Source organism: Macaca thibetana, chromosome 19 (genome assembly GCF_024542745.1).
Source record: "Macaca thibetana thibetana isolate TM-01 chromosome 19, ASM2454274v1, whole genome shotgun sequence".
NCBI lineage: Eukaryota > Metazoa > Chordata > Mammalia > Primates > Cercopithecidae > Macaca > Macaca thibetana.
This window is the reverse complement of record NC_065596.1, coordinates 36,818,439-36,841,909: the sequence shown is the minus strand read 5'-3', so window position 1 is coordinate 36,841,909 and position 23,471 is coordinate 36,818,439. Positions and strand designations below refer to the sequence as shown.

At 41.7% G+C, this 23,471-nt stretch overlaps 2 protein-coding genes and 2 pseudogenes across 9 annotated transcripts in view; 3 read left to right on the top strand and 1 right to left on the bottom strand.

Annotated features, from left to right (window-relative positions):
- Nucleotides 1-15,396, top strand: part of LOC126943270 (glycerol-3-phosphate dehydrogenase, mitochondrial-like) — a 30,559-nt pseudogene extending 15,163 nt beyond the window's left edge.
- Nucleotides 1-19,659, bottom strand: part of LOC126943223 (zinc finger protein OZF-like) — a 47,120-nt gene extending 27,461 nt beyond the window's left edge. Inside the window, exons 1-2 of the mRNA XM_050771762.1 lie at nucleotides 17,118-19,659; nucleotides 9,484-9,659 (exon numbers count right to left, since the gene is read on the bottom strand). The gene's annotated coding sequence lies outside the window, so the exon portion shown is untranslated. The remainder of the gene's footprint in view (nucleotides 1-9,483; nucleotides 9,660-17,117) is intronic.
- On the top strand, nucleotides 15,607-17,354 carry LOC126941695 (vomeronasal type-2 receptor 26-like; annotated as a pseudogene).
- A 16-nt stretch (nucleotides 19,660-19,675) lies between the features above and the next one.
- The window catches only part of LOC126943210 (zinc finger and SCAN domain-containing protein 5A), a 93,347-nt gene continuing 89,551 nt past the window's right edge, over nucleotides 19,676-23,471 (top strand). For 4 of the 8 annotated variants that reach the window (XM_050771742.1, XM_050771738.1, XM_050771741.1 and 1 more), the window contains exons 1-2: nucleotides 19,676-19,864; nucleotides 21,155-21,256. The gene's annotated coding sequence lies outside the window, so the exon portion shown is untranslated. Of the gene's footprint in view, nucleotides 19,865-19,937; nucleotides 20,125-21,154; nucleotides 21,257-23,471 lie in introns of those variants that run through there. The other 4 variants (XM_050771739.1, XM_050771735.1, XM_050771740.1 and 1 more) reach the window with 2 other exon arrangements.

Genomic DNA, 23,471 nt, shown 5'->3' with positions numbered 1-23,471 from the left:
GGGTGTATGTGTCCAGGAATTTATTCATTTCTTCTAGATTTTCTAGTTTATGTGCATAGGGGTATTCATAATATTTTCTGATGATTGTTGATATTTCTGTGGGGTCAGTGGTAATATCCCGCTTATTATTTCTGATTGTGTCTATTTGAATCTTCTTTTTTCTTCTTTATTAGTCTATCTAGTAGCCTATCAATTTTATTAATTTTTTTTAAAAAGAACCAGCTTTTGGATTCACTGATCTTTTGAATAGTTTTTCATGTCTCAATCTCTTTCAGTTCAGCTCTGATTTTGTTATTGTCTTCTGCTAGCCTCGGGATTTGTTTGCTTTTGGTTCTCTAGTTATTTTAGTTGTGATGTTGAGTTGTTCAATTAGACCTTTCTAACTTTTTGATGTGGGCAGTTTGTGTTATACAGTTTTCTCTTAACACACCTTAGTTGTGCCCCAGAGATTCTAGCATGTTGTACCTTTGTTCCCATTAGTTTCAAAGAACTTCTTGATTTCTGCCTTTATTTTGTTATTTACCCAAAAGTCATTCAGGAGCAGGTTCTTCAATCTCCATGTAACTGTATTGAGTGAATTTCTCAGTCTTGAGATCTAATTTGATTGTGCTGTGGTCCAAGACACTGTTTGCTATTATTTCAATTCTTCTGAATTTGCTGAGGAGTGTTTTAGTTCTGATTATGTGATCAATTTTAGAATAAGTGCCATGTGGCAATGAAAAGAATGTATAGTCTGTTGTTTTTGGGTGGAGATATCTGTAGATATCCATCAGGTCCATTTGTTCTAGAGCTGAGTTCAGGTCCTGAATATCTTTGTTAATCTTCTGTCTCAAATCTTTCTAATATTGACAGTGGGGTGTTAAAGTCTCCCACTATTATTGTGTGGGAGTCTAAGTCTCTTTTAAGGTCTCTAATAACTTGTTTTATGAATCTGGGTGCTCCCATGTTGGGCACATATATACTTAGAATGACTAGATCTTCTTGTTGAACCCTTTACCATTACGTAATGCCCTTGTCTTTTTTGATCTTTGTTGGTTTAAAGTCTGTTCTGTCAGAAACTAGGATTGCAACCCCTGTTTTTTTCTGCTTTCCATTTGCTTGGTAGATTTCCCTCCATCCCTTTATTTTGAGCCTATGTGTGTGACTCCATGTGAGATGAGTCTCTTGAAGACAGCACAACAATGGGTCTTGGTTATTTATCCGCTTGCCACACTGTATTTTTTAATTGGGGCATTCAGCCCATTTACAATTAAGGTTAGTATTGATATGTATGGATTTGATCCTGTCATCATATTAGCTGGTTATTTTGCAGACTTGTTTATATGGTTGCTTTACAGTGTCACTGGTCTATGTACCTCATTGTTTTTGTAGTGACTGGTAAAAGTCTTTCCTTTTCATATTTAGTGCTTCCTTCAGGAGTTCTTGTAAGGCAGATCCAGGGGTAATAATTTCCCTTTATGTTTGTCTTAAAAGAATCTTATTTTTCCTTTGCATATGAAGCTTACTTTGGCTGAATATGAAATTCTAGGTTGGAATTTTTCTTTAAGAATGTTCAACATTGGCCTCTAATCTCTTCTGGCTTGTAGAATTTCTGCTGAGAAGTGGACTGTTCGTCTGATGGGCTTCCCTTTGTAGGTAACCTGGCCTTTCTCTCTAACTGCCCTTGACATTTTTTTCACTCATTTTGACCTTGAAGAATCTGATGGTTGTATGTCTTGGAGGTGATCTTCTTATGGAGTATCTTACTGGGTTTCTCTGCATTTCCTGAATTTGAATGTTGGCCTGGATAGCTAGGTTGGGGGCAGGGGGGCTTCTCATGGATGATAACCTAAAATATGTTTTCCAAATTGGTTCCATTATCCCCATCTTTTTTGGGTACACCAGCCAGTCATAGATTTGTTCCCTTTACACAATCCCATATTTCTTGGAGGTTTGTTCATTCCTTTTCATTCTTTTTTTTCTATTCTTGTCTACTTATCTTACTTCAGAAAGGCAGTCTTCAAGCTCTGAGATTCTTTCCTCTGCTTGGTCTATTCTGCTATTAATACTTGTGGTTGTATTTTAAAATTCTTGTATTGTGTTTTTCAGTTCTATCAGGCTGGTTATATTCTTCTCTACACTGGCTATTTTGTCTGTCAGCTCATGCAATGCTTTATCATGACTTTTTAGTTTCCTTGCATTGGGTTAAAATACAATCCTTTAGCTCAGTGAAGTTTGTTTTTATCCGTATTCTGAATTCTGCTTCTGTCATTTCAGCCATCTCAGTCCAGTTTCAACCCCTTGCTGGAGAGGTGATGTGGTCATTTGGAGAAAAGAGGGCACTCTGACTTTTTGTGTTTTCACCATTCTTGTGCTGATTTTTTCTCATCTTTGTGGGTTTCTCTACCTTTAATATTTGAAGTTGCTGACCTTTGGATGAGTATTTTTTTCTTTTAACAATTTGGCCACTTTTCTATAGGGCTGCTGTGGTTTGCTGGGAGTCCTCTCCAGTCCCTAGTCATCTCAAATTTTCCAGTACCTGGAGGTATCACCAGTGAAGGCTGAAAAACAGCAAAGATGGAATTCTGCCCATTCCTCTGGGAGCTCTATTTTTGTGTTTGTAACACAAAAAATAAATTCTTGGGGGTAATGGATACCACATTTATCCTGATGTGATTATTATGCATTGCATGCTCATATCAAAATATTTCATTTAACCCATAAACATATACACCTACTATGTACCCACAAAAACAAAAACAAAAATAAAAATAAATGGTTATGTCAATATAACTGATACATCACGTTGGAAAAGTGAACAAAATAAAAAATTTAAAAATAATAATAAAATAATTTGTGCAAGATCAGATCATCACCAAATGGCATGTGATAAAACAGGCAGTCTGTGAGCCACCGCGCCCTTTCTGTGCAGAGATTGTGGTACAGTGGGGTCCTCTATAGTCCAAGCCCAGGCAGACCTCCAGGCATCTAGAACACCCCACTCTATGCAGAGAACTTGGAGCCAAGGAGGTTTCCCATCTGATCTTCATGGCTAGTCACACCTCTGGGTACATGGTTGACACTGGTGCTTGTGCCTGCTATCAGGAAGCCTGTACATGGGCCTGTCCATTCCAGCCTCGTCCATCTTGGAATGCATGCTTCGAATTTTTTAATATGTAATCTCTTGTTTTCCATTTTGGTTAGGGGTCACTGCTGAAGAGCTAGTGTAATCTTTCAGTGGTGTCACAACATTCAGATTTTTCATGATGCCAGAATTCTTACAATGGCTTCCCATCTGGAGATGTTGGCATTCCTAATTTTTGTAATTATTTTCATGCAGACAAGATTCTTTTTTCTATATATATATTTTTTTCTTTCATTTTCCCTGTCTCCCTAGAATGTGTGAGCATGGAGTATGTTTGGTACCATCTTTTGGCTTTGCTTTTATAGCCCTATGGACTTCTCATGGCTGGCTTTACATTGAGCTATTGTGCAGTTTGGCCTACTAGCCAGCAGATGGCATGCATGAATAAGAGATGGCTGTGGCCAATGTCACTAGATATATACTTTATTATTGTTTACTAAGAGAAGGGCTTAATAAATGCAAAGCATGCACTGCAAGGAAGCTCAGCAACATCCAAACAAAGCTTCAAAATCAACACAAATATATTTCTACAGCAATCCAGTAAATGAAGGAAGAGATAAACACGTCAAAAAGAAATCAGTCAGAACTTCTGGTATTGAAAAGCTCACTTAAGAAATTCCAAACTACAATTAAAAGCTTTATCAATAGACTGGAGCAAGCAGAAGAACGAATTTCAGAACCGGAAGTATGGTCTTTTAAACAAACTTGGTCAGACAAAAAAAAAAAATTTTTTTAATAATAAAGTCTTTGAGAAAATGGGATTATATAAAGTGACCAAACTTATGAATTAATGACATTTCTGAGAGAAGGAGAAAAAGTAAATGACCTGGAAAACATATTTGAGAGAATAATTTAAGAAAATCTCCCTAATCTTGCTGGAGACGTAGACATCCAGATAGAAAAAAATCCAGAGAACACCTGTGAGATACTATACAAAATAAGCATCGACAAGACATATAGTCACCACACTGTCCACCATCAATAGTAAAGAAAAAAATCTTAAAGACAGCTACAGAAAAATATTAGATTATGTACAAAGCGAATTCCATCAGGCCAACAGCAGACTTCTCAGCAGAAACCTTGCAAGCTGGAAGGGATTGAGGGCCTATTTTCAGCATTCTGAAAAAAATAAATTCCAACAAAGAATTTTATATCCCACCAAACCAGGCTTCATAAGCAAAGAAATAAAATATTTTACAGATAAGCAAGCAATAAGGGAATTTGTTACCACTAGACCAGCCTTACAAGAGATCTTTAAGGGAGTTCTAAACATGGAAACAAAGGAACAATACCTGCTACCACAAAAATACACTTAAGTATATGGTCCTCAGATCCTATAAAGCAACCACACAATAAAACCTACAAAGCAACCAGGTAACAACTTCATGAAAGGATGAAAACCTCACATATCACTATTAACCTAGAATATAAATGGTCTAAATGCCTTACTCAAAAGGCATAGAGTGGCAAGTTTGATTTTAAAAAGAAAGACTCATTTGTCTGCTGTCATCAAGAGATCCATCTCACATGTAACAACACCCATAGGCTCAAAGTAAAAGGCTGGAAAAAATCTATCATGCAAATAGAAAACAAAAAAGAGCAGAGGTAGATATTCTTAGATCAGATAAAACAGACTTTAAACCAACAAAAGTAAAAAGTACAAAGAAAAGCATTTCATAATGATAAAGGCCTCAATTTAATAAGAAGACTTAACTATCTAAACACATATGTACCCCACATTGGAGCACCCAGCTTCATGAAGCTATAGTTCTAGACCTATGAAAAGACTCATCCACACAATAATAGTAGGGGACTTCAACACCCCACTACAGCATTAGACAGATCATCAGAGCAGAAAACTAACAAAGAAACCTGGACTTAAATTTGACATTTGACCAATTGGCCCTAATAGACATTTACAGAATACGGAAGCCATAACTACAGAATACAAATTCTTCTCATCTGCACATGGAACATACCCCAAGGTGGACAACATGCTCAGCCTAAAGCAAGTTTCAATCAATTTAAAAACAAAAACAACAACAAAAAAAAAAAAAAACAGAAATCATGCCAGCCATACTCTTGGACCACAGTGTAATAAAAATAGAAATCAATACCAAGAAGATCTCTCAAAACCACATAACAACATGGAAATTAAATAACTTGTTCCTGAATGACTTTTAGGTAAACAATGAAATTAAGGCAGAAATAAAAAAAATTATTTGAAATACTAGGCTGGGCGCTTTGGCTCATTCCTATAATCTCAGGACTTTAGGAGGCCAAGGCAGGTGGACGACCTGAGGTCAGGAGTTCAAGACCAGCCTGGCCAACTGGTGAAACCCTGTCTCTACCAAAATGGAAAAATTAGCCGGGCATGTTGGTGGGTGCCTGTAATCCCAGCTACTCAGGAGGCTGAGGTGGGAGAATTGCTTGAACCCAGGAGGCGGAGGTTGCAGTGAGCCAAGATCGCGCCACTACCCTCCAGCCTGGGTAACAGAGTAAGACTCTGTCGCCAAAAAAAAAAATCAATTCCATTTATAATAGTTGAAAGAAAAACAAAACAAAAAGCATTTTATGCTCATGAATTGTAAGAATCAATATTGTTAAAATGGCCATACTGCTCAAAGCAATCTACATATTCAACGCCAATCCTATCAAGCTGCTAACATCTTTTTTTCACAGAACTAGAAAAAAACTACTCTAAACTTCATCTGAAATCAAAGAATAGCCTGAATTGTCAAAGCAATTCTAAACAACAACAACAAAAACAAAGCTGGAGGCATCACATTACTTGACTTCAAACTGTACTACAACACTACAGTAAGCAAAACAGCATGATACTGGTACAAAAACAGACACATAGATCAATGGAACAAAAAACAGAACCCAGAATTAAGCCACACACATACAGCCATCTGACCTTAGACAAAGTCAACAACAAAAAACCAATGGTGAAGAACTCCCTATTCAATAAATGCTGCTGAGATTGCTGGCTAGGTATATGCAGAAGAATGCAACTGGACCCCTACATTCATCATATACAAAAATTAACTCAAGATGGATTAAAGATTTAAATGTAAGACCTCAATCTATGAGACGCCTAGAAGAAAACCTAGGAAACACCATTCTGAACATTGGCTTTGGGAAAAAATTTATGACTAGGTTCTCAAAAGCAACTGCAACAAAAAAATGACTAATTGGATCTAATTAAACTAAAGAGCTTCTGCACAGCAAACGAAACTAGTAACAGAGTAACAGACAACCTATAGAATGGCAGAAAATATTCAAAAACTGCATCAGAAAAGGTCTAATATTTAGACTCAACATCAAAAGTAAACAACTAAACAAGTAAAAACAAAGTAACCCCCTTAAAAATAGGAAAAAGATGTAAACAGACACTTGTCAAAAGAAAGCAAGCAGCCAACAAACATGAATAAATGCTTAACTTTACTAGTGGTCAGAGAAATGAAAGTCAAAACCATGATAATGAGATAATGAGATACCATCTTACACCAGTCAAAATGACTATTATTAAAAAGTAAAAAAACAAAACAAACAAAAAAAAACAGATGCTGGCAAGGCTACCGAGAAAAGGGAATGCTTATACACTGTGGCAGGAATGTAAATTAGTTCAGCCACTATGAAAAGCAGTTTGGAGATTTTTTAAAGAACTTAAGACAGAACTATCCTTTGACCCAGAAATTCATTACTGGTTTTATATCCAAAAGAAAATAAATTTTTGTACCAAAAAGTCACATGCACCCATATGTTCATTGCAGCACTATTCACAAAAGTAAAGACATGAAATCAACATAGCTGCCCATTATTGGTGGATTGGATAAAGAATCTTTTTTCTGTACTATAGAAGATTATACTATACATATTCATTTACATGTGAAATATATACACATATGGATACTTATGTAATACTACATATAACACACAACTATACATATGTAATGCATGAACTACAGTGCATACATATCACATGTGTGTGTAAATATACATGTAAAAACAAAATAGATTACATATATTAGTAGATGTGTAAAATATTGAATATGTACATAAATTTATGTATAGTATTTGTATAGAATACATAAGATACATTTATACCTAGATAGTATGAGATACATGCACTTATATTGTAAAATATGTATTTTGGGATGTAAAATTATATATATCATACATATAAGATATTTGCATATATTTAATGTCATTTAATATAATTCATGTATTTATATTCAATGTGTATGATTTGTATGGTATATGTAATTACTTAACATGTACATTATAAAACATATATGTAAACATAGTAAATGTATTATTAATAAATATATATATTTACAATTAAAATCACTGCAGTTGGCCAGGTGCTATGGCTCACACTTGTAATCCACCACTTTGGGAGGTGAGATGGGAGAATTGCTTGAGGCCAGGAGTTCGAGACCAGCCTGAGAAACACAGCAAGACCCCATCTCTATAAAAAATAAAAAACATAGCCAGGTGTGGTGGGAGGCACCTTTAGTCCTAGCTACTTGGGAGGCTGAGGCGGGAGTATTGCTTGAGCCCAGGAGTTTGAGGCTGGAGTGAGCCATGATCGTGTCACTGCACTCCAGCCTGGGTGACATCAGAGACCTAATGTACATATAGCATGATGAATGTAGTAAATCCTAATAGACACCTGAAATTAGACTCTAACAACAACAACAAAAAATCACTGTAGCCTTTCTACATTCATGTAAGTGTCACATGGCTATTTTGAGGTTAAGCATAACCTCAACTTGTGAAGGGCATTGCAGGTGGGTCAGCATATGGCACTGAGTGAACGTTTGCTGCATGAGTGAAAGATGGGTACAGAGCAAAGTGTAAGGAGTGTCTTTCAGCTGCTATGTTCTGCTCAAGGCTGGTTTCTTTATGTGTTGAAGAGGAAGCCACAGGCATGAAGAAGACTTGGCATGACTGATTATGAGCAGCGGATCAATATGTTGCATATCAGGGCTCATGATGGAAATCAAAGCAGAGGAGACTCGAGATCTAGTGGGATTTGTATCATTACTGAAGTGGAGGGAGAGATGCAGCACATTTATGTGAGACCATGGGTGGGTGGGGGTGTCATTTGCAGTTACTCGCCCAGTACTGAAAGGCACCCAATAGCACACTATGGGAAGTGAAATAAGCCATGCACAGAGAGCCACATACTGCGTGATTCCCACTTATATGTGGAATATTAGAAAGGTCAAACTCAGAGAGTAGTAACAGAGAGTAGAATGGCAGTTACCAGGGGTGGAGGGTGGAGGGTGGGGGGACTGGGGAGATACTTGTCAAAGGGCAGAAACTTTCAGCTATAAGATGAAAAACTGTTAGAGACCTAATGTATAGCATGGTGAACATAGTGAATCCTAATATGTACTTGAAATTTTCCAAGAGTTATCTCAAATGTTCTCACCTCACACACAAAGACACACACACACCCCCACACACACAATGGTAACTGTAAGATGTGTATATATTAATTATCTTGTTTTAGACATTTTACAATATATATATACATCAAGACATATTGTACACTCTAAATATATGTAATTTTTTTGTTAATCATAACTCAAAGCTGGAAAAAGGCACTCAATATATATTGTTTCCTTAATTCTTTAACGCCACACTCTAATCCTCTTAAAATATATCTTATCATAAAATCTAGGCCCTGAAATCCTGAAAACAGCAACAACAACAACAACAACAACAGATAACAACCAGTATACTTGCCTCACTAATCTAATGAATTCTCCTTCATTAACACCTGCAAACACTATTTTTTTTTAAAGTGTCTACTTCTGGTGACAGAGTGACTGGTGGTAGACTGAACTTCCTGATACAGAAAACTACAAACCTGGATGCGTTCTATCTGGCAAGTTTTCAGGCAGTGATAAGAGGTCATGCAAGAGTGAAATTCACACAAGAAGGGAACCTAGCAAGCCAAGCCCCATGACCTCCCTGTTCCCTTTCAGGGGATAATTCCTCTCCCAATAGATACAACTGGAACTGGACTCTGGGCCAAACACAGCAGTCATTGATATGGTTTGGCTGTGTCCCCACCCAAATCTCATCTTGAATTGAGCTCCTATAAAGCAGGACATTAGGAAGGAAGACAGCTTCTGGGGAGGGGCCCCGTTCTGTGTGGGAAACATGCTAGGGGAGAAGAAAAGACCCACACACAATACCTTTAACGGTAAACAACCTTTGTCCCATGTAAATGGCAATGCAGATAGAATAAACAAATGATACAATAAGCAAATGGATATAATAAGCAAATTGCAATGGGGAGGGCAGAAGGGAAAAGATATACATCTATTTACACTCACCAGACTATGGAGGATTCACCACCACACCGGGAAGCAACAGCCTGGGCTCCAGAGTCGGCCACTCGTCCATGCACAGACCAGGAGAGGTCTCATGAAGCTTCAGCACAGTCTGGGACCCTGGCTCTTTTTGTAAGGAGTTGTTTGGCATGAGGCCCAGCCACGAGGGCCCTTCACGACTGGGTTCAAGGAACACAAAAGGTCAACTTGTTTTTGCGGTTGTCTGTTGTTTTTCAATAACTAACGAATAGGAATAGATTGAAACAGAGATTTCTCCAAAACAGCGCTGGATGAACGCCTCAAGGGGCTCACACAACCTGTTCCAGGACTTGGTGACCATTGTTTGTGTCCATGTTCAATTGAGTTCAAATTTAATATTTAACTTTTCCTCCACAGGCCCTCAGAAATTTGTGTCAGTAAATGTGGGAGGGCAGATATCTTTTTGACATACTAGCTTCCTTTTTTTTTTTGAAAGTGCACAGCAGTGGGAATGCCAGTCACATGGGAATTCTATTTTTAGTTGTTTGATGAACTGCCACACTGTTTTCCATAGTGGCTGTACTAATATACTTTCCCACCAACACTGTACAAGGGTTCCCCTTACTCTGCATCCTCACCAGCATCCATTATTTTTCGGCTTTCTGATAAAAGCCATTTTAACTGGAGTGAGATAATTTCTCATTGTGGTTTTGGTTTGCATTTCCCTGATGTGGTGATGTTGAACAGTATTTCATGTACCTCTTGACCAACTGATGAACAAAATATGATACATATACACAATGGAGTATTATTCAGCCATAAAAAGAATAAAATTAAAACTATGTTATTTGCTGCAACATGGATGGAATTGGAGGACATTATGTTAAGTGAAATAAGCCAGGAACAGATGGACAGATATCACGTCTTCTCACTCATATGTGGGAGCTAAAAACATGGATCTCATGAAAGTAGAGAGTTGATTGGTGGTTACCGGAGGCTATGAATGGAGGGGGAAAGGAGAGAGGTTGTTTTGTGGGCACAAAAATGCAGTTGGATGGAATGAATAAGATCTAGTATTCAGAAGTACAGCAAGGCAACTACAGTTAACAATAATTTGTCATATGATTTAAAGTTGCTGGAGGGGAGTAATTGAAATGTTTCCAACATAACAAAAGGGTGCAGGTTTGGGGAGATGGAGACCCAGTTGCCCTGGTTTATCATTAGACATTCTATGCATGCATCAAAATACCACATGACCCCACAATATATATAACTATTATGTATCTACAAAAAAAGTTCTGCGTCCAGGCTCGGTGGCTCACGCCTGTAATCCCAGCACTTTGGGAGGCCGAGGTGGGTGGATCACCTCAGGTCAGGAGTTCGAGAACAGTCTAACCAACATGGGGAAACTCCATCTCTACTAAAAATACAAAATTAGCCAGGTGTGGTGGCACATGCCTGTAATCCCAGCTACTTGGGAGGCTGAGGTAGAAGAATCGCTTGAACCTGGGAGGTAGAGGTTGTGGTCAGCCAAGATATCGCACCATTGCACTCCAGACTGGGCAGTAAGAGTGAAACTCCATCTCAAAAAAAAAAAAATCTGCCTCAGGGTTCTGTATCCATAAATTCAACAAACCTGGGATCAAAATTTTTTTTTTTTTTTTTTTTGCCAGGCACAGTAGCTCACACCTGTAATCCCAGCACTTTGGCAGGCCAAGGAAGGAGGATCACTTGAATCCAGGAGTTTGAGATCAGCCTGGACAACATAGTGAGACCCTGTCTCTACAAAAAATAAACTATGCACCTAGTCCCAGCTACTCAGGAGGCTGAGGTGGGAGGATCACTTGAGCCTGGGAGGTGGAGGCTGCAGTGAGCTGTGATTGTGCCACTGTGCTCTGAGTGACAGAGCAAGAACCCTGTCTCCAAAAAATATTTGTATGAAACCAATAAAAATAATACTAATTTAAAAACCAAGATAGTCTAACAACTATTTACATAGCATTTACATTGTATTAGGTATTATATGTAATCTAGAGATGATTTAAAGTATTCAGGAGTAAGCACTAGGTTATATATAAATAGTACTTCATTTTATGCAGAGGACTTGAGCAGCCTGAGATTTTGGTGCCTGAGATGGTCCCAGAACTAATCCCTACAGACATACTGAGAGGCAACTGCATGTCTATATCTATAGATATCAAGGTCGCAAGAGACAGATTGGTGGGGGGACGCCTTTACATGAGTTAGAGACAGAGAAGAACAGAGAGATAAGATCCACAATTATTAAATATACTGTAGTGGAAGTTTTTCCAGGATATTTTGCCCCCAGTATTACTGAAAAAGCTGGTGAAGTGTGGAGCCAGGCGAGGGCTGTGGGCTCTCACAGCGGGGTCACAGGGTCGCCCACCTCCTGGACACATTTGTAGGCCAGGGAAGCCTGCCAGCCAGGAGGTGTGAAATAGGAAAAGCCAGACCTGGGGGCCGACAAGGAGAAGTCCTCAAGCTGAGAAATGGCATTTCAAAAGGCAGTGAAAGTGACAATTCTTGTTGGAAGAAGTGCTCTTGCAACTGTTTAGGCCTTTCTCAGCTTGCTTATCACAGAAGGAAACAAATGAGCCTGGTCTATGTTGAAGCAGCAGACTGCATTTCAGAACCTGTTAACAGGGAGCCTCCTTCCAGAGATGCTCAGCTACTGACTTTGCAAAAATATATCTGAAGTTGATATCCTTGTTATGGAAGGAGAAGCAACAGGAAGTGGCTGTGTACTAGATGCCATCACCAGAGGATTAAAAACAGCCTTGTAGAAAGAGATGATTTCTCATCAGGGACCAGCAGCAGAAGCACTAAATTGATCCATGGTAGTGTGAGATATGTTCAGAAGGCCATGATGAAGTTGGATATTGAGCAGTATAGGATGGTAACAGAAGCCCTTGATGAGCGTGCCAACCTGCCAGAAATTGCTCCCCTTTTATCAGCTCCATTGTCTATCATGCTTCCAGTTTACAAGTGGTGGCAGTTACCTTACTACTGGGTAGGAATCAAGCTGTATGATTTTGTTGCAGGAAGTAATTGCCTGAAAAGCAGTATGTCCTCAGCAAATCAAGAGCCCTTGAATATTGCCCAATGCTCCAGAAGGACAAACTGGTAGGAGGAATTGTCTGCTATATGGGCGACATAATGATGCATGAATGAATCTTGCCATTGAGCTGACTGCTGACAGATATGGGGGTGCCACAGTCAATGACAGGGAGGTAGTGAGCTTGCTCAAGAAGACAGACACCAAGACAGGGAAACTGCATGTGAGTGGTGCATGGTGCAAGGATGTCCTCAAAGGGCAGGAATGTGACATGAGAGCCAAATGTGTTATCAATGCCATGGGACATTTCACAGACACTGTGTGCAAAATGGATGATAAGGACGCTGCAGCTATCTGCCAGCCAAGTGCTGGTGTCCATATTGTGATGCCTGGTTATTACAGCCCAGAGAGCATAGGACTTCTTGAACAGTGATGGATGAGTTATTTTCTTCTTACCCTGGCAAAAGATGATGACTGCTGGCACTACTGATACTCCAACTGGTATTACACACCATCCACTTCCTTCAGAAGATATTAACTTCATTTGAATGAAGCGCGTAATTACCTGAGCTGTGATGTTGAAGTGAGAAGAAGGGGGACATCCTGGCCGCATGGAGCGGTATCCGTCCCCTTGTTACAGATCCCAAATCTGCAGATACTCAGTCTATGTCCTGAAATCATGTTGTCGATGTCAGTGAGAGAGGCCTTATTACTACAGCAGGTGGAAAGGGGACAACTTACCGGTCTATGGCAGAAGATACCCTAAATGCTATCAAAACCCATAATTTGAAAGCAGGACCAAGTAGAACAGCTGGGCTTTTCCTTCAAGGGGGTAAAGACTGGAACCCCACACTCTACATGAGGCTCGTCCAGGATTATGGACTTGAAAGCGAGGGGGCACAGCATCTTGCCGCCCCCTATGGTGATAAGGCTTTTGAGGTGGCCACGATGGCAAGTGTGACTAGCAAAAGGTGGCCTATTGTTGGAGTACGTCTTGTGTTAGAATTTCCATATATTGAAGCAGAGGTGAACTATGGGATTAAGGAGGATTCCTGCACCACTGTGGATATGATTTCACATCGTACTTGCCTGGTTTTTTTTTTTTTTTTTTTTGAGACAGAGTTTCACTCTTGTCACCCAGGCTGGAGTACAATGGCACGATCTCAGCTCACTGCAATCACTCCCTCCCAGGTTCAAGTTATTCTTCTGCCTCAGCCTCCTGAGTACCTGGAGTTACAGGTATGCGTCACCATGCCTGGCTAATTTTGTAGTTTTAGTAGAGATAGGGTTTCTCCATGTTGGTCAGGCTGGTCTCAAACTCCTGACCTCAGGTGATCCTCCTGCCTTGGCCTCGTCTGGCCTTTCTAAATGTCCGGGCAGCAGAGGAAGCCCTACTCAGGACTGTGGAACTGATGGGCAGAGAACAGAATTGAGATGATTATAAGAAACAGGAACAACGTGAAACAGCCAGGAAGTTTCTATATTATGAAACAGACTATAAATCTCGATCAGAACAGTTAACAGACGGCTCTGAAATTAGCCTACTGCCTTCAGACACTGACAGGTATATGAAGAGATTTTGTAAGTTTGATGCAGACCAGAAAGGCTTTATTACCATTGTTGATGTTCTGCATGTATTAGAGAGTATCAATGTTCAAATGAATGAAAATACACTCCATGAAATTCTAAATGAAGTCGATTTGAATAAAAATGACAGGTTGAACTCAATGAATTTTTGCAGCTGATGAGTGCTATTCAAAAAGGAAGGGTGTCTGGAAGCCAGCTTGCTATACTAATGAAAACTGCAGAAACGAACCTCGACAGAAGAGTTCCAATTCCAGTGGATCATAGTTATAGGAGGGACCGGGCTTAGGACGTGACTGGCCCGGGCAGATCTGTGTTTGTTAAACAGGTCTTGTGTATATTTTGCTATGAATGAAGTTCCTTTAAAGATAAAGAAAAGCACACTTTTCTTCTTTTGAGCATATCTGCTTTTACTTAAAATCTGCTAAATGCTAAAACACACAGTCCTTCACCAATCCCAGAGACTCGTTTGGAACTGATTCCAAGCCATTACTATGAATAAAGCACCCCAGCATTTTGTGTAAGTTCTTTTTTTTTGTGAGACGGAGCCTCAGTCTGTCGCCCAGGTTGGAATGCAGTAGTGCAATCTTGGCTCACTGCAACCTCCATCTCCCAGGTTCAAGCAATTCTCTTGCCTCAGCCTCCCGAGTAGTTAGGATTACAGGCGTCTGCCACCACATCCGGCTAATTTTTGTATTTTTAGTAGAGATGGGGGTTTCACCATGTTGGCCAGGCTGATCTCGAACTCCTGACCTCGTGATCCACCCACCTCGGCCTCCCAAAGTGCTGGGATTACAGTCGTGAGCCACCACACCCAGCCATAAATTCTGAATTAAACCTGTAAAGCTTCCTTATCTGATTTAAGAAAGGAAGACAAGAAATAGGGGGGAATGAACTTCGAAATTCATTCCAAGCACAAAAGGAAAATTTTTCCCTTTGCATGTAAACTTGACCTTAGTTGATTCTGTTGGGGTTGGCATGGGTATGCAGGGATTGCCTGTGATTATCAAGTGATTTATTTCAAGCGACTTTAAGGGGTTTCAGGTGAAGGAACCCCCATCTGTGCTGGAGTTGGATACTCCTTTCAATAGCCACACCACAGTCATAACAATGATGATAATGCTGGATTATTTGTTAAGCCAGGGTTGTCTGCCTCATATCCATCATGCTGTTTGCAATATTCCTGCTTTCAATCAATGTATACCGAGTGTAACTTTAGGATTTCTGCTATTAAATATATGATCCCTCTTCTGCTTCAGTTTCTGGCTTTGCTTTGTCTGTTTCAAAATATGTAGCTTCCTCTTTGGTGCAACAACAAACTCATTTTCACTTTTCTTAAATATACTGTAAGTGTTATCATTGGCTTTCTCTTTCTTATGTATCTGTAAAGATTTTTGGCATATAAATGTAATATTAAAGTCAGTGATGGTATAACTTGCAATGTTTGCATCATGTCCATCTTTTTTAAGGAGTGAAAAAGTCCTACGATGTTTTTAAAGAATAGCAAGTGTAAGCTCAGTACTAGAGTGACTACACACAATGCATGTTTTCATATGTGGCACTTTTATGTAGTGTGTTGGGTTATTGTTCTAGATCGGACTGTAAAATACTATGTTCGAGGCTGGGTTGTCATTTTTGTAACTGTCTTGGTGTTTTATGGCCATTATTTATTACTTTTGATATAGAGAATGAGCTCCGTGCATTTATAAAGCAATAAGACGATGTATTTAATGTGCTTTGTTTTTTTTTTTTTTTTTTTTTTTTTTTTTGAGACGGAGTCTCGCTGTGTCACCCAGGCTGGAGTGCAGTGGCCCGATCTCGGCTCACTGCAAGCTCCGCCTCCCGGGTTTACGCCATTCTCCTGCCTCAGCCTCCGAGTAGCTGGGACTACAGGCGCCCGCCACCACGCCCGGCTAGTTTTTTGTATTTTTTAGTAGAGACGGGGTTTCACCATGTTAGCCAGGATGGTCTCGATCTCCTGACTTCGTGATCCACCCGCCTCGGCCTCCCAAAGTACTGGGATTACAGGCTTGAGCCACCGCGCCCGGCCTAATGTGCTTTGTTTTTAACTGAGTAAGAACCGGAAGCATGAATCAATAAAACTGATTAAAATGGTCGAAAAAAAAAAAAAGCTGGTGAAGTGTTTTTTTCTTTAAAACACATGCAGAACACACATTCGCGCCCTTGTGTGCACACACACACAACTCACACACACACACCAGCCAAACGATCTATCTAAATGGGGCTGTGGTGGTGAGAGCTCTGGGCAATGGCATCTTACCAAACGTGCAGTGCTCTGGAGACAGTGACACCCTTTTTGTTAATATTTCAGATATAAAACAATGCAGGCTCTGTCCTGAAGATCATCATCCAAACAAGAAAAGGGAACATGCATTCCAAAATAGGAGGCCTTCCTGGCCTATGATGAAATTTTGGGCCTGGCTCTGGGATGCACAGCCTTGTTCTACTCTGCCCTCTCTGTTCTGATCCTTGTGGAGCTTGTGTGGCACCGAAACACTCCCATGGTCAGGACCAGCAACCTGACTCTGAGCTACCCCCGCGTTGTCTCCCTCACGCTCTGCTTTCTCTCTTCCTTGCTCTTCATCAGCCGCCCCAGCCCTGCCACCTGCCTCCTCTGACGGACCACCTTTGCAGCTATGTTCACAGTGGCTGTGTCTTCTGCAGGGCCTTCCAGGCTACAAGGCCAGCAAGCAGGATCCAAAAGTGGATGGGTCCCCAAAAAACACATTCTGTTGTCTTCCTTTGCTCCTGTATCCAAGGGGACCCTCTGTGGAATCTGGCTGGGGACAGAGCCTCCCTTCGTAGACAACGACCCTCAGTCCGTGCCTGGATGCATCATTATCCAGTGTAATGAGGGCTCTGTCACTGCCTTCCACTCTGTCTTGGGCTATCTGGGCTTCTTGGTTTTGGGGACCCTTGCTGTAGTCTTTCTGGGAAGGAACCTGCCTGATGCCTTCAACAAAGCCAAGCTCCTCACCTTCAGCATGCTGGTGTCCTGCGGTGTCTGGGTGGCCTTCCTCCCAAGTTACTACAGCACCCAGGGCAAGGCCAGAGTGGCCGTGAGATCTTCTCCATCGTGGGCTCCAGCGCTAGGTTACTTGGCTGCATCTTTGCTCCCAAGTGCTATGTGATCCTCCTTCATCTAGAAAGGAACATTCTTCAATGTTTAAAGAAGAAGCCTAATCCAGGCATGGTGGCTTACGCCTGTGATCCCACACTTTGAAGGCCAAGGCAGCTGGATCGCTTGAGCTCAGGAGTTTGAGACCAGCCTGGGCAATGTGGTGAAACCCTATCTCTACAAAATATACAGAAACTAGCTGTGGGTGGTAGTATGCATCTGTAGTCCCAGCTACTCAGTAGACCGGAGGTGGTAGGATTGCTTAAGCCTCAGAGGTCAAGGCTACAGTGAGCTAAGATCACACCACTGCACTCTAGCCTGGGAAACAGAGCATGACTCTGTCTAAATAAATAAACAAAAAGCCTGAGAAACCATAAACAGACGAAACAATAAACAGGCCGAGAAAAGGAACTGTAATGATCATTAGTGGCAGATAATTTGTAACCTAATTGTGGAAAGCACACCTGAAAATTAACAAAGATTGAATGAACTATTTGAAAAAAATGGCAATGAAAGATAGGAAATTTACAGAGGCAAAATCTGAATATCCAGTGAATAATAAAAAGATTCTGGCTGGCTCAAAGGTAGTGACTTCTACCAGTTTATTGTCCACAGTCATTACAGACCAAATTCCTTGTTCTACTCTTTCCCCCCTCCTAATGCACTTGACTAGTCTTTAACGAAGAAAAAAAAAAAAAGATGCTAAGCCTGATAGTCAAAATTTCAAATTTAAAAAAACATAAAATAGTTAATTACTTCTCAGCACAATGGCAAAAATTACAAATCTGGAATCACTAAGTGTTGATTGGGATATGGAGCACAAAGTGAGGGCATTGGGAAGGGTGAGGTCTGTGAAGACGCTAGAACTACTGAGTGGGATTTTAGCACCGAAATCAACCTCAAAGTTCAATTGCTCACCCTTTGGTTATGTTACAGATGGTGCAATGCTGGGTCACAGAGCTTACCCCAGGTCCCCAAGCGAAGTCAGTGGCAGTGCCTGGACGGGAAGTTCATCCCCATCCATTTTCACTTGCGGAATCTCAGGGCTCGGTAAAGAACCACGATTGACGGAGGTCACACAGCAACTGGTATGACAGGGACGGGTTTCCGGAATTCCAGTGTCTTAACACCAAGCCCTGTAGTACTTCTCAGAGATCAAAACCACTGCTCTTGTGTGCTCAGAAGACAGTTTAGTGGTCATAAAATCCAATACATCCAACTTGCAGATCAACACACAAAGACCCTGGAGGAAGGTGGGGCGGTAATTTCTCCCGGTCTCCAAAGAAAAGGCAAGAATGGTGATCATCAAAGCCGCTGGCACTTGAAGGGTCATTGTGTGCCGGCCATTGCTCTGAGGTTCCCTTAATTCTCACAACTCCCTACATTTTAACATCAAATTCTAACATCATCCTCACTTCACCTATGGGGAAACTGAGACACAGGGCATCATCCTCACTTCACCTATGGAAAAACTGAGACAGAGGGCACCATCCTCACTTCACCTACGGGGAAACTGAGACACAGAGGGTGTCTCTTGCTTGAGGCCCTGAAATAGTAAGAGAGCACAGCAGGGGCACCAGACATTATTTCACAAAAAGGGAAACCGAGGCCCAGAGAGGGTGAAAGGTCACCGGCTCACCCTCTCAAGGACGAGTGGTATAGGATAGGTGGCCTCAAAGACAGAGAGGTTGGCTCAGAACCCACGGCCCCTTCAAATCAGCTTTCTCCCCTCCCGTGGGCAGCTATGAAGTCACAGGGGAACTGGGAGGGGCCGTTACCATGGAGACTGGAAGCCCATTCAGAAACAGGGTGGAAACTGGGAGTCGCCCTCATCTCCCAGGGCACCACTTTGGAACCAGCATTTTCGGCCTCGGAAGTGAGGCCCAGAGCGCCTCGCGCGAGCAGCCCCAACCTCCCCGCAGGCGACATGCGACACCGACCGGGTGACCGAAGCTCGGGAATCCCCACACTTCACGCACGCAGAACGAGGACAGAGACGCCTCAATGCGCGTGCGCAACTCTACCCCGTCCTTTAAAGAAGGCCGTGTGGCCTCTCCACCAATCGGAATCCTGCTTTTTCCCTGGTCCCGCCTTATTCCCAGACTTCCGGCGTCTCGCCGGCTGCAAAACAACCCTAAACTAGAGGGCTCGGCAACTCCTAGAGACTTCTGGGTATTGTAGTCCCAAAGATGCAGAGCGACAGGAGGAGCACGTTTTAGTAAAAAGCAGCTTAGAATAAAAATGTCTATACCAGTGATGATTCGGCGGGTTGGAAACGCTTTTTTTATGATTTCACCCACTGTTATTTGTGGGGGAAGCAGGAGGTAAGGAGAAGGAAGGCGGCCGCAGAGGCTTCTGGGAATTCTAGTTCAGCGCACTGAGCAAGGGCTGGGAGCTGCGACCTTCGCCCCGGATCCGGAAGTGGTCGCCGAGGTCTCCTAGCAGCCAATGTGAATGCGACAAGTCCCCGGTCCAGGCGCCCCGCTCTCCCCGGCCCAGCTCGCCAGGTCCTACCACGATGCCTGACTCGTTTGCGGCTTTGGGACCGGTTGTAGGGGGCTTGACCGTCACTAGTAGACGTTTCTGATTGTGTCGCGGTCACCATGGTAACGACTTTAGCTTCCCTTCCGCCCTTGCGGTGACGTCACTGGCGGAGGCCGGACTGGGGTGGGTTGGGGAGCGCGAGTGCGCATGCGCGTGGGGCGAGGCTGAGGGAGGAGGGAGAGTTTCGTGGGAGGACGAAACCCGGGGATGGGACTGGAGGAGTTTCCGTGACCTTGCGGGCTGTTTGTGCTGAGGGGCAGCTTTATTTAAATAATAATATGCGTGCAGGCGCCCTGCATGATTCCTGGCCGCGTGCTTTCTAGTAAGTGCGCAGAGACTTTTCGCAAGAATTGATTCACTCTTTTTTTCCTTCCCTCCCGATTTTTGATTGGAAACCCAGACTTCCTTTCACGCCTGTCGCCAGGTTAACTAGGTCACTGTTTGCTCTCAGTAGCAACCCTGCCTCCCGCAGTTCGCTTGGTCCTTGATTACAGGTTCGTGCTGTGCATTCATTCATTCAGTGAGAGCCGAATAAGTACTAGTGGCCAAGGAGACAGCAGTGAGCTCAACAGTTGAATGGCCTCAGACCTTACCGAGTTTCTCAATACCAGGGTTATTGACATTGGGGGCAGACATTGCTTTGTTCTCGGGGCTGCCCTGTGCGTTGTAGGATGTTGAGGATCTTCCCTCACCTCACCCACGGGATGCCAGGAAAAATCCTCTCCGGCCCCCAACTCCTGGTTGTGACAACCAAAAATGTCTCCAGACATTGCCAAATGTCCCCTGGGGGCTGAAGTCAGCCTACTGAGAACTGCCGCCCTAGAAGTTTTCCAGCACTCTTCTATACCTTCCCATAACTGGGTCACCCAGGAAACTCTCACCAGGTGATTGAACTCTGATATGAATGGACATGATCTGACACATTAACTTCATTTTACATAAAATTTAAGAGCACTCCCCTCATCAAAGGGAAGGGATGATTAAATGTACAAAGGCCATTAATGGTATCCAGGAGAAGTTACAAAAAACTAACATCAAGCACCTGGGCATATAATCATCTGGTTAGCATATGAAACCTTCTAATGATAAATGGGTTTATAAAGCTAGTTTAAAAATTAGTTACTACTGGGTTCCCCCAAAATAAAATATATCATTTTTGCATAAGTTGTCTATGGAGGGATTGGCATCCTCTTCTGATGTGGTTTGCCTGTGTCCCCACCCAAATCTCATCTTGAGTTCCCACGTGTGGGAGGGACCCCGTGGGAGGTAATTGAATCATGGGGGCAGGTCTTTCCCATGCTGTTCTTGTGATAGTGAATAAGTCTCACGAGATCTGATGGTTTTTTATAAAGGGGAGGTTCCCTGCTCAAGCTCTCTTCTCTTGTCTGCCGCCATGTGAGACGTCCCTTTGACCTTCTGCCATGATTGTGAGGCCTCCCCAGCCACGTGAAACTGTAAGTCCATTAAACCTTTCTTTTGTAAATTGCCCAGTCTTGGATATGTCTTTATCAGCAGCGTGAAAACAGACTAATACATCTTCCATCTGTCTGTCATCAACTTACTGGGTGGTTTCCGTGGCTTTTAGCAGTTTCTTTATTACATTTTAAAGGATCAGCCCTGTTTGCACATGAATTGCTGTAAGAAAAGACGAGAGCTTCCTAGGAGCTGTTATGCAAACACAGCCATATCAACTTAGTCAGAATGTCTGGAGATGGGAGCCCAGACCTCTGCACTTACAAATAAACAATCATAATCACAGCAGCAGCGGTAACAGTACCTGGCACTAACAAGCATGGTGTGCTGACAATGCCTGAACTATGGTTGCAGGATTTCTGTGGAAACACCATCTTTAATTCTCACGATGACTGTATGAAATAGATACAGTCTACATCCCCATTTAACAGAGGAGGACATGGGGACACAAACACGTAAGATAAGTGCAGCTGAAGAGTGGAGTATTTTTTGTTTTACATTTTTAATTCTGGGATAATTTTATATTTACAGAAAAGTTACAATGATATAATCCAGAGCTTTCTCACGTACCCCTTCCACACTTCCCCTGCTGTTGACATCTTACATAAGCCTAGTAGATGTGTCAGAACCGTAACATTGCTACAGTACTCTTAACGCCAGACTTTATTCACATTTCCCCAGTTTTTTCTCTAACGTCCTTTTCCTGTTCTGGGGTCACATGTGGGACACCACATGACATTTAGTTGCCAGGTCTTCCTGCCCTCCTCTGATCTGCAGTGGTGTCTCTGACTCTCCTTGTTTTTGATGACCTTGACAGTTGTGAGGTGTATGGACCGGGTGTTCTGTACAATGTCCCTCCATTTGGAATTGTCTGATGCTTGCTTATGATTAGACTTGGATTATGGGCAGGAACTGACTTTTAAATTTTTTAAAAAATTTTAATGAAAAATTTTACATTGATACTTGGTTCAGTTATCAGACAACCTTTAACCCTGTTTGGAACAACTTGGATATGTGGATCTACTTTTTAACTATAAATGTTAGAAAATATAATTGCGGATCAATTTTAGCATTCAAATTGAGATGCACCATACGTGAAAAATACACAATGGATTTCAAAGACTTCATACAAAATGAAGGATATAACTGATCTCATTAATAATTGTTTGTGTTGATTAAATGTTGAAATGTATCTTGGATATATTGAATTAAATCGTACATATTATTCAAATTGATTTTACCGGGTTCTGGGCTAATAGGAAGTGTGAAATAAGTGTGGCTCACGGATTTTTATTGGCTAACACCGCCCTAGATAATAACAATACATTAATTGAGAACTATGTGCCAGGCAGTGTGTTTTAGAAATATTGTCTCATTTAGAACACGTGAACACAGAGAGGGGAACAACACGCACTGGGGCCTGTTGGGGTATGGGTTTGCGGGGAGGGAGAGCACTGGGAAAAATAGCTAAGGCCTGCTGGGCTGAATACCTAGGTGATGGATTGATAGGGGCAGCAAACCACCATGGCACACGTTTACCTGTGTAACAAAGCGGCACAGCCTGCACATGTACCCTGGAACTTAAAAATTTTAAAAATATGTATTATCTCATTTAAAGTTTACCTCTATGAGGCAAGCTCAGTAGACTGTTCCTTAAACTACACTTTAAAATGATCCCTGGGGTAAAAGAAGTTTCCATCCGTCTATGAAATATACCAACTGATGCTTCAGGCTCACTGAATGCCCCTGGCTAGTGCAGTGCTTTCTAATATGCCTTCGCTCTTCTCTATCGGTTCAGTTATGTGACTACCAAGAGCTAGTTGAGTTGCATTTATTCGAAACCTTTTCATTCTAATGGGTTTTATTTCAATGATGTAATGCAATCACATTTAACATAAATGAGGAAAATATGAGTGCGTCGGCAAAGAATTGTTTCCACCAAAAGAATAATTCAGTGGGAAAGATGCGATAAAGGCCGATTGTTAGTAAGAGCAACAACAAAAAATACGTCAAGTTGGAATGGGCAAGATGGCTATAGGGATGATTTTTTCTTTTTTTTTAATGCAGCGAGGATTTTGCTTAAATAGCTTTGCAAGCATGCCTATGTCTCCACTGCCCTTCTAAGGTACAAAGTGGAAATTGTAGTCCATAGACCTATAGAACAACAACACTAACCCCTGGTCTTATATCCAAAGA